General features: G+C 53.1%; 1 long non-coding RNA gene across 1 annotated transcript; it reads right to left on the bottom strand.

The window, feature by feature from the left end:
• Positions 1-1,502: 1,502 nt before the first annotated feature.
• On the bottom strand, positions 1,503-5,721 carry LOC140641955 (uncharacterized). The gene is made up of 3 exons (XR_012038551.1): positions 5,536-5,721; positions 3,239-3,395; positions 1,503-2,919 (listed from the first exon to the last, which is right to left on the bottom strand). It is a non-coding gene; the product is annotated as an uncharacterized lncRNA (long non-coding RNA).
• Between the last annotated feature and the right edge of the window lie 3,567 nt (positions 5,722-9,288).

Raw genomic sequence — 9,288 nt, 5'->3', positions numbered from 1 at the left:
CATATATCCGTGTATGGCAGTTTAAGCCGAGGGATAGGGCGAGGGCATCTAGAGTGAGGTGAAGGCGAGGCTGGGCAGGACCCCAGGCAGGGCTGCAGTGGGGCGTCCGGGACAACGGAAGAACAGGAGGTCAACAGGCAAATGGGAATCACCTGGGACTCTGTACGAAGTGACGCGATTCCCATCCTGGGTGCAAAGAGCTCATGGGGGCGGCTGAAGGGTGTGGATGGAGGCCTCATCCGGGAGCCCGAGCAAGGCTCCCTCCAGCTCCCCTGCATTGTCCTCACTCTTTATCCAGGCCACCCAGCTGTCTGCCTCCAGGAAATCGATGGCTGCATGTCACCCCCTCCCTTTGCGGACGGCAGGCCCGGGAGCCGCTCAGGGGAACAGGCACCTGGATGCTGGCTCCCTGAGCCCGTCCCGCGCCGAGCCCCGGCTGGGGTGGTGACCGGCCAGGCTGCTGCATGGGGGCCAAGAGCCCGGTGAGGAGGCGAAGGGGAACCGAGTGCCCGCCTGAGCCTTGGCACCCCCCTCGTGCGTGCCACGAGGCAGGAGGGAGGAGGACATGGAAACATGTCCTGCGTGTGAACGTCAGCGGCACGCTGGAGAAGAGGGCACAACCCTGACACGCTGGGAGCCGTCCTGCGGCCTAGGAAGCATGCCCAGACCTCCAGGCTCCTGGAGTCCCGTGGGCGGGCGAGCAGCGGGGACCAGAGCCCACGGGCTCCCTCCACCCTCCGCAGGCCCCGTGCGCCCGGGCTGACGCCCTGGCCTCTGGCTGAGCGGCCTTCCGAGCTGGCACGCACAGTCTGTACCTCGCCCTTCTCTCCCTCCCTCTCTCTCATGAGTAACTTTCACACCCAAGTCCAAAAAAAAAAAAAAAAAACCCAAAACAAAAAAGAAACAGAAAACACCTGGTGGGGCGATGGGCCCCGGGGAGGGCCGTTTAAATCACCGATCCACCTACATGTTTTGCTCGCACCTCAAGGCCTGGATGAGGGAGGTGTGGAATCAGAGCAGCGCATTTCAAGCCACATGATCCAAAATGTGTCTCTTATTTTTAAACTGGGCGTATTTATATATTCAACAGTTACTTTTTATAAATGCAAATGGAATAGCAATGAAAATCCTCCTCTGTCTCCATGTCTTACGCAGACTCCTCGCAGCCTTGGGCAGCCCTAGGCTCCCCCATCCCGCCGGGATCACGCCCACCGCTGGTCCGGGGTGTAGAAGGGCCAACGGCTCTGCCTTCGCACAGGCCCGTGGCGTGGTGACCTGCTAACGTCTCAGCACTCGGAGATCACGCTGACTCCGAGAGCCTCCTCCCGTCAAGTATCTGACCGAGCGCTCATGCTCTTTGACGTTGAGAAGGTGAGGGGGCATGAGGACTTGGATCCGACCAGCGGTCTACTTGGCCAAGGTTAACGCAACATCCCGCTCAAAGTCAATGGCAGCTTTCCTGTCAGAGTCTCTTGGGGAACTTCACATATTTTTTTTGAATTTTATTTATTTATTCATGAGACACAGAGAGAGAGAGAGAGAGAGAGAGAGAGAGGCAGAGACACAGGCAGAGGGAGAAGCAGGCTCCATGTAGGGAGCCCGATGCGGGAGTCGATCCTGGAGCTCCAGGATCAGGCCCTGGGCTGAAGGCAGGTGCTCAACTGCTGAGCCACCCTGACATCCCTGAACTTCACGTATTCATTCAGCTAACACTATGGACTCTGCACGCCACGTGGTGCTCAGGGGGCAGGACTCGAACGTCACCCAAGGTGGCTGGTCCTGGAGTCCATGCGACTTAGAGTCTCATGTGCTCTATGAGAGCCGAGGGATGCAGACTCGGCTGGAGCCAGCAGGTGATGGAGGAGAAGCTTTGGAATCAGGCCTGAGTTTGAATGTGGGACTCACCGCAGGTGAGCTGGGTGACCATCGGTGCGCTGTTTCCCCCCCTTGGACACCAGGCTGCTCATCTCTAAAGGCGGGTATGGAAACGCTCGCTGTATAGGGCTGTGGCCCAGACGGGAGAGGAGAGCCCGAGTATGGTGGCTCTCTAGGGTAGCTCCCCTCGTCTTTCTGGGCTTCCTGCAGCACCATGTTGGGGATTGCTTAGAAACAATTTGCTTCGGGGAGCTCCCAGCCTGGACCAGAGCTTCCAGGGGGAAGCGGCCTCCCTGGTTCTCTGCTGAGCCCCTGGGGCTCAGCACCACACCTGGCCCATGCTCTACGTTGGACCCATATTTGTCAATCACTGATTCAATGGTCACGGGATTAAAGAGCACAAATGCGAGACGGAATCCTTGAGGGAGGTAGCTGGGGCAGCAAGGGGCAGCTACCAGGTTAGTGCTGGAGTTTCCACGAAGACTGGGAGATGAGAGGAGGGAACAGCATGCTGCATGGTACCGATGGGGCATGGGGTGCAAGTGGGTCGAGGGGTGGCAGGAGTTGAGGCTGCAGTGGCTGGCAGGGCTGGTCGGGCACATGGAGGACTTTGAACTTGACTCTGTGGGGACCATTGAAGGGCTTCGGTCAGACACGGTCAGCCTTGAATCTGGGGAAGATCACCTTGATGGATGGGAGGGATGCAAAGGTAGAGGCAAGGAGGCCAGTGTGGGAACCGTTGCCACAGTCTTGGGAGAAGACGGCCATGGCTTCAGGTCCTGGCAGTGGGAATGGAGAGAAGAGCGAGGTCCAGCAGAGGCCAAGGCTGCACAATCTATGGGACTCAGCGGTCGCGCAGTGTCCGGTGCAAGCTCTGAGGCCTGGGACGTGCTTGGGAGGGAGGGTAAGCCCTTGATTTCTGTCCCCACCAAGGGTGAAGGGCTCTCGCATTTCCCCGTGAGGGCTGGGTGGTCCCTCCTCAGAGCTCCCTGTTGAGGCGAGAAGAACCATTCTGCCATTTCTTTGCTCATGGGGGCTGTCAACCTGGTAAACAGAGGTGTTGTCAACTGGCCTTATTGAGAAGTAGTTTAAATTAACCTTGACAGGTGGATTAATAAATAATAAGTCCTGAATGGCTTATAAAGAAATCAATTACGCTATAAATCTTAAAAAAAAAAAAAAACACGTGCTTGGCTCCATCTCAGCAGAGCTGCAGCATTCTTGAGCAATTCTGAATGGGCCCAAACTCGATTCCAGGCAATCTCGTCGCTCAGGGAGTTGGACAGGACACAGTCAGTGGCGTAGATCACCCTACATTCTGGGGATGGCTGAGGGACAAATTGTGGAAAACAAGATAATTTACCGTCATTCTCTACTTGTAACATGCAGCCGATGATCCTGAGTGCTTCTCTTTCCGTAATACCCCTACTTGGCCGCGGCTGGAAGCCACCCAGTGTTCACGTGACCCGGCGGTTCCCAGCCCTTCCAGGCTAATATTTTGTGATGCTCCCTTTATTATCCTGAAATAGAATTCATAAATTATATGACCCACCTAGACATCTCATTTTAAAAATCTATATAATGCCCGCACGGCCAAGTAAATGAAAAATAAAAGGCAAAGTAATTTATAATAAAATAATATGTATGTTGATATGTGAATAAGAGGGTATGACTGGACCGGAAGATGTAATAGCAGTCGGACGATTGCTTGATGGAAGCCCGAGTGACTGGGTGGAATTGGCCGCTCAGGTACAGGAGCAGCGTGGCCTCCAGAGCTCTCATTTCCCCAAACAGCAGAGATCTCAGCAAGACTGAGAGTGATCCCTCCTTTATTTGCATGGGAGCTGCGTTCCCGGAAAGGCCTGTGTGTATCAGAATCAGACAAGGTTCCTCGTATCTCTGTGTGAGGTGGAGCTACAATCTGGGCTCAGGTCGCCCGAGCGGGGCGTTTTCTGCGGATGTCAGGTGGGACATCCCAAAATCAAGGCAGGTGTGGCCCGGTTCTTTGTCAGGCTGAGCCATCCCGTGTGCCGCAGGCTGGGTAGCGTGTGAACGCCAGCGCTGCCCCTTCCATCGGTTACAGCCACCAAAATGCCCCTGCAAACGTCCAGCCGCTCTCTGGATGTAGACCTGCCCGTGGTGAGATCCACGGTTCTAGGCTAATCCCCTCACGACCTGGGTGGAGACATGGAAGGCTGGAGAAGAGAGGGGGCTTCCCAAATGTCCAGTCGGGGCTTCCTGGATTCCAGGGCCTTCCCATTGGCCTTCCTCTTGCCTGCAAAGTGGGGCGCACAGTGGGCCTCCCCGCAGGGCCTTTGTCACCTGGCCTGTGGCGGGATCCTGTGCCTGGTGGGTGTCCACCTCCCCCCTGCATGGGATGAATTCTAGGCTTCTGGCCTCTGTACCTGTTCTTAAAGTGAGTCTCATCTGCGTTTTAAGGCATCGCCATCCCCCCCTTCCTAGCGTCTTACTCTAAGCAAGGCGGGTGAAGTCCTGTGGATGACGACGTGTGTCTGGCGATCTAAGTGGGAAATCTCGTTTACCTTCCTGCTGCTTCCCCAGGAGTTCTGGGGGAGTCCAAGCACACCCGCTGATACCGTCCCACGCTGATCTCATAGACAATCTGCCTCAGTGTGTGTCCCCAGGGCAGCCGCGACTATCTCAGCATTCATACGCGCGGACGCCGTCATGGTCTCGGATACCTTCCTGATGTAAAGCTTCAGGCGGCCAAGACCGATCGGAACCGGTGGAGATAGTGACAGCTTCGTTCATATTTGCCTTAGCGAATTGCCGGGTGGTTTACTATTAGTCTGGAGGGTGTGTATTATTCTAGGACTCCATAATTCCTAGATTCCAGAATTCAGATTCTAGCACCTATCCCTTGGAGTGGCCAAGATTCTGTGACCTCACACATCATTTTATTGTGCCCAGAACCAGAAACGGCCTTTCCCGCATCCTCCGTGGGCATTTTTGGGAATGACTGTGGCTGTCCTTGTCCTGTCGGCATTGTCTCTAGGGCCTGCTCCATGGCACCCAGCCCCCCGACCCATACCCCACATGACACTGACCCCTTGATGATCCTTGAAGGGATTGTCATCACCACTTTGCAAATGAGGAGACCGAGGTGCAGAGAAGGGAGGTGACTCAGCCCAGGCCCCAGAGCTAGTAAAGGGTAGAGCAGCTCTCAAGCCCGGCTCTCCTCTAGTTCAGAGATTCCAACTGCACAGACTGACAACAAATGCAGGACACCCCCGGGTGCCGTCGCTCCATGTGCAGGGGTCTTGGGGGTTCACAGGAAATGACCCCTGCCTCCTCCAACTCAGCATCTCTCCCCAAGACCATTGTGACCCCTTCCCTGTCTCCAGGCCCACCCCTCCGTTCACCTGGACAGGTGGGGAAACTTCCGTAATGGAAATCTGACCTCACCATGCTTCCCACAGTCCCTCAGTGGCTTCTCCTTGTCTGTGGTTCAAAACCCTTACCTCAGAATGAAGACTCTGGCCGTGGACCATGAACCTCTGCAGCCTCCCATCCATGCGCTACACTTCAGCCGCAATGAGCTTTCATCCCTGTATTAGTTTCCTGTTGCTGCTGTAACAAATTCCTATGGGCTTGGTGGCCCAAGGCGCACATTTGCTTCCTTATAATATAAATTATTACCTGATGGTTTTGGGGGGGTCCGAAGTGTCGAAGGGGTCTCTCACTGGATTGAAACCAACATGTCAGCAGGGCTGTGTTCCTTTCTGGATGGTCTATGGGAGAATCGGTTGCCTTTTTTAGCTGTTAGAGCCCGTTCCTTGGCTCTGGTCCCCTCCTTCCATCTCCGCACCAGCAGCGGCAAGGGGAGGCTGCAGTTTTCCATCACGCTGACTTTCCTGTCTCCCCTCTTCTGCTTTTAAAGGCCTTTGTGACTCTATTGAGCCCACTCGGGTAAGTGCAGACAGCGGATGAGCAACCTTGATTCCTGCTTGGCTCGTAACACCGTATTCACGGGTTCAGGGGCTTGGGGCAGAGACATATGTGGGGGAACATTGCTGTGCCTGCCACATCTCCCATGTCCTCCCTGGCCTCTGGGCTTCTGCCTGAAATGCTGTTTCCCCCTTTTACAACAACTAACATATTTCATTGCTCTCTTAGGCCCTGGATTCCATGGTTTCTCCCTTAGAGAGTCTTTCCTGAGCACAGAGAGTTGGTTACACTTTCCTCTATTGTGCTCTTTACAAACACACACACACACACACACACACACACACACACACGTTTGTGTTCAGAAAATAGGGGACTGAATCTAGTGGAAGCTAGAAGTTGGGAAGTCCCCGGATTGGAGTCCACCCTCATCCCCATAGGACCTCAGCTAGAGCTTGGATTTTCTAAATCTCTAAAATGCAAAAATAAACTCCTACCATGTTTTTTTCTCATTGATTATGACAATAGATAATTTTTTTTGGTAATTATCTAATCAGCCAGTTTGATTTTGGACGTCCTCTCATCCCCTCTCCTGGACTCAGTTCTCCAGATCTGCAGAATTAACACCAGGAACTAGCAGGACTCCGTCTTACTACAACTAGGTTCACACTTCAGTGCATTAGCGCTGTCTCATGTTCAAGTCCAGGGCCGCTAGGGGTGCCGCTCCACAGAGTTCTCAGGGACCCAGGTCTCTTCCCGTTCAGCCCTCCATCATCTCTGTCTGTGGGTGCTCTTTGACCTCAAGGTCCAAGGAGACATTCTAATGATCATATTCGTGTCACAGAAAGATGGTAGAAAAAAGAGGCTTCCAAAGAGCAAAGGGTACTCAACAGCTGTACCTTCAGAGAGGTTTCTGGAAGTTTCCACCCAACACTTGTGCTTATATTCATTAGCTCAAATGAAGTCACATGACATTCCTAGCTGCAAGGGAAGCTGGGTGGATGAATTCCACTGTTGTGAAAGAAGCGGAGCATGAATGCTAGGAGGTCTCCAGTGGCCTCTGCCATGAGCTCTAATTTCCCTTCACACATTCTGGGATCTCAGGTCAAATACCACCGCTCAAGGATTAGGAAGGTCTAGGTGGGCAGTCTGGGGTCTGTCACGGATGTGTTACGGTGCGTCATAAAGGAGTCCAGCATTAACACAGAACCGCAGTGAATCTGCAGGAAGGCGGAAGGCTTCCATCTGAAGCCTGCATGACTTTGATTGGCCACCATTTACATAATGACCTTCCTCTGCTGCCCTCCAGCCTGGCTAATTGATGTGGGATACTTATGTTGAAATTATATCACTGGGCTTAGAGACCTGGGAGGCAGTTACAGCCCCTTTCAAATAGGAGACCGCACGTGCTGGCTCTCTTGGGGAAATGCCATGGTCCTGATGTAAGCAGCAAGAATGTCCCCTCCCTCCCTCAAAAGCATTCCAGTTTGGATGAAAAATCATACAATCAGCCGACCTATAAACACGGCAGCGTACGTGCAAGGAAGGGGCAAGTGGCTCATATTTGAGCCTCAGGAATATCAAATCTAGATTTTTTTTGTTTGTTTTTTGCTGTTGTTTTAGGTTTGGTCCAATGGGGAGGTAGAGAGCGTGGAGTCAGGAGGTAAGCTATTTGGGATATCAGTCTTCTCAGGACAAGAAGCCTTGTGGGCAATAACATCCCTTTGTCTTTTTTTCTTTTTTTTAAACATTAGGTTCTGTCCCCAAAGATCACTTTCTCAGTGGCCTTCCACCTCCTTCAACCACCATTCTCTCCTTACCTGGCTGTTTTCTACCTAGAAATGATCTCGTGGATTCATTAGCTCGGATGTTTATTTTTATGTTTTTTTTCCAACACTTCTGCTGCTTTGCATCCATGCTACCTATGATCACAGGACTCATTTTGTTTGCTTTTGTGTCCCAACTGTTATAGGACATATTATCTGTGATTGATGGGTGGGTGGATGTAGATGGTTAACATAGTGTGATGGAAGGTAAGAGAATTGGGAAGAGACCTAGAAGCCACAGAGCTTTGAAACTCATATGATATTCCTGAAAAGCTTCTCTACAAGGGACCTGAGTTCCTGACATGGGGCAGGTCACATGGGCGGTGAGGTCCACAAAGACCTTATCAGTCAGACGGGGCCAGAGCATCAGGGGAGGATGGGTGCTGGTGATGCTGCTGTATCGGTTTCCTGGCGCTGCTATAACCAAGTGCCCAGAACCAGCCGGCTTACAACACTGAGTTTATCCTCTCATGGTTCTGGAGGCCAACAGTCCAAAATCAAAGTGTCAGCAGGGCCGTGCTCCCTCTAACGGCTCCAGGGGAGGATTTTCCTTACCTCTTTCTAGCTTCTGGTGGTTGCTGGCAATCCCTGGTGTTCCTCGGCCAGGGGACACATCGCTCTGTCATTGCATGGCATTCTTCATGTGTGTGTGTGCCTCTCTTTCCAAATTTTCCTCTTGTGTAAGGACACAGGTCCCCAGATTGGAGTACACCCTCATCCCCATAGGACCTCAGCTAGAGCTTGGATTTTCTAAATCTCTAAAATGCAAAAATAAACTCCTACCATGTTTTTTCTCATTGATTATGATAAAGATGAGCTTTAAAAACTCCAAAGTCTCCTGCACATCTAAGTCGTGGACACAAAGAAGAGGAAAAAGGGCCAGTGGTGTTTAGTTAAACCAAGAGTGGGTACATGCATAATGTGGCTTGTAGGATCCGAGGCTCGCGGGGATTAGGGCACTGAGTTGAAGGTAGCAGAGCGCTCAGCATGGGAGAATCATCGTGCCAACTCCCATTTCTTTTTCTTGGGATTCTGGTCCTGGCTGTTCGTGCCTCAGAGTGAGATAACGGAGCCCTTCTGTCTCCTCCAGCCGTTCCCTCCCACCCCTCTTGGGGTAGTGCTGAGGACAGCAGGAGGCTTTGCCTTACAGGCAGCAAGGGGACCGCCTCAGCCCTGAGAACCACGGTCATGTCTTGGGGTCACACGGCCCAGGGCAGGGGAAGGTCTGGAGCCACTGATGGGTGCGCTGGGGTGTGTGTGAATGCATGTGCGTGTGTGCACTGCTCGGTCTGCTTTCTCCATGGTGACTCGGGTGCTTCTCCACGCTGCACACCCTTGTGTTCTCAAAGCCTTTCACACCCTGCGTTCTGTGCTCTCCTCGCCACAAACCCAGGAGGAGCTTGGTTTTATTCTCCCCATTTTGTAGGCGAGGAAACCGAGCCCCAGCATGAGACAGGAAGGCATGGCTGGCCTAGCCCAGGGATTTCTTCACCATGTGGCAGCTTGGGCCACGTCCCTGTGGCTCCATCGTGGTCTCCAGCCTTGGTGCCAGCAGCCCTCTTTTCAGCGCTTTTCCTTTCCTTCCACACTAGTCTCCCGAGTTCCACAGCCCGCTTCAGTCTCCCCTTCCCCGAACCAAGCGCTGCACCACCTTCAGGATCGACAGAATCATTCTCATCTC

Source organism: Canis lupus, chromosome 10, assembly GCF_048164855.1.
Source record: "Canis lupus baileyi chromosome 10, mCanLup2.hap1, whole genome shotgun sequence".
Taxonomy (NCBI): domain Eukaryota; kingdom Metazoa; phylum Chordata; class Mammalia; order Carnivora; family Canidae; genus Canis; species Canis lupus.
Note: the sequence above shows the minus strand (reverse complement) of the source record. Positions and strands in the feature narration are given on the sequence as shown.